Raw genomic sequence first — 405 nt, 5'->3', positions numbered from 1 at the left:
TAGTTGGGGTAGATACAGACTGGCAGAATTCCCGATTATCTATATTCACCGCCTCCAGTAATCTGTTTAGGGTTTATTCTAACCCAGAAGGGGTGGAGGAATGCAGTGCGTTCGGTTTGGGGTGGGGCCCCGTTTGGCGGGCGGGCGCGTTTAGGGTCGACGTGGATTCGTTTTAAAATTGCCCACGTGGACTTGTAATGCCCCCCCCGATCCGATCAGGCTCAGAATTGGCCAGATTACTTGGAGCTATCCCTTGTATCAACTGTCCATTTTGCAGCGTGTCAATCGCTTGGGAAAATAATATATAGCCAGCAGAAGTTTGTATTGTAAAAATTTAGTTGGGGTAGATACAGACTGGCAGAATTCCCGACCGCCCCCATCTTCACCGCCCCGACCAACTATAGT

This window comes from Aspergillus caelatus, assembly GCF_009193585.1.
Source record: "Aspergillus caelatus strain CBS 763.97 unplaced genomic scaffold BDV27scaffold_519, whole genome shotgun sequence".
Classification (NCBI taxonomy): Eukaryota; Fungi; Ascomycota; class Eurotiomycetes; order Eurotiales; family Aspergillaceae; genus Aspergillus; species Aspergillus caelatus.
The sequence above is the reverse complement of the archived record's forward strand: the minus strand, read 5'-3'. Positions refer to the sequence as shown.